At 41.9% G+C, this 975-nt stretch overlaps 1 non-coding gene across 1 annotated transcript; it reads right to left on the bottom strand.

Annotated features, from left to right (window-relative positions):
- LOC130978275 (small nucleolar RNA R71) lies at nt 1-108 on the bottom strand. Its single transcript, XR_009085928.1, has one exon. It is a non-coding gene; the product is annotated as a small nucleolar RNA R71 (small nucleolar RNA).
- Between the last annotated feature and the right edge of the window lie 867 nt (nt 109-975).

The following is a 975-nucleotide window of genomic DNA, read 5'->3' as shown; positions in this document are numbered from 1 at the left end:
AAGCTTAGAGTGGAAGTCCAAACCTTCAGACAGAAGGATGGAGAATCCCTCTATGAAGCTTGGGAAAGATACAAACAATTAATCAGAAAGTGTCCTTCAGACATGCTTTCTGAATGGAGCATCATAGGTATTTTCTATGATGGTCTCTCTGAACTATCCAAGATGTCTTTGGATAGCTCTGCTGGAGGATCTCTTCATCTGAAGAAGACGCCTACAGAAGCTCAAGAACTAATTGAAATGGTTGCAAATAACCAATTCATGTACACTTCTGAAAGGAATCCTGTGAACAATGGGACTAGTCAGAAGAAAGGAGTTCTTGAGATTGACACTCTGAATGCCATATTGGCTCAGAACAAAATATTGACTCAACAAGTCAATATGATTTCTCAAAGTCTGTCTGGAATGCAAAATGCACCAAGCAGTACTAAGGAAGCTTCATCTGAAGAAGAAGCCTATGATCTTGAGAACCCTTCAATGGAAGAGGTGAATTACCTAGGAGAACCCTATGGAAACACCTATAATTCTTCATGGAAAAATCACCCAAATTTCTCATGGAAGAATCAAGAGAGACCTCAATAAGGTTTCAACAACAATAATGGTGGAAGAAACAGGTTTAGCAATGGCAAGCCTTTTCCATCATCTTCTCAGCAACAGACAGAGAATTCTAAGCAGAATCCCTCTGACTTAGCAACCATGGTCTCTGATCTAATCAAAACCACTCAAAGTTTCATGACTGAAACAAGGTCCTCCATTAGGAATTTGGAGGCACAAGTGGGACAGTTGAGCAAGAAAGTTACTGAACTCCCTCCAAGTACTCTTCCAAGCAACACAGAAGAAAATCCAAAAGGAGAGTGCAAGGCCATCAACATGGCCGAATTTGGAGAGGAAGGAGAGGAAGTGAACGCCACTGAGGAAGACCTCAATGGGCGTGCACTGACCTCCACTGAGTTCCCCAATGAGGAACCATGGGAATCT

The sequence above is a fragment of the Arachis stenosperma genome, chromosome 4 (assembly GCF_014773155.1).
Source record: "Arachis stenosperma cultivar V10309 chromosome 4, arast.V10309.gnm1.PFL2, whole genome shotgun sequence".
In the NCBI taxonomy this organism is placed as follows: domain Eukaryota; kingdom Viridiplantae; phylum Streptophyta; class Magnoliopsida; order Fabales; family Fabaceae; genus Arachis; species Arachis stenosperma.
The sequence above is the reverse complement of the archived record's forward strand: the minus strand, read 5'-3'. Positions and strand labels throughout refer to the sequence as shown.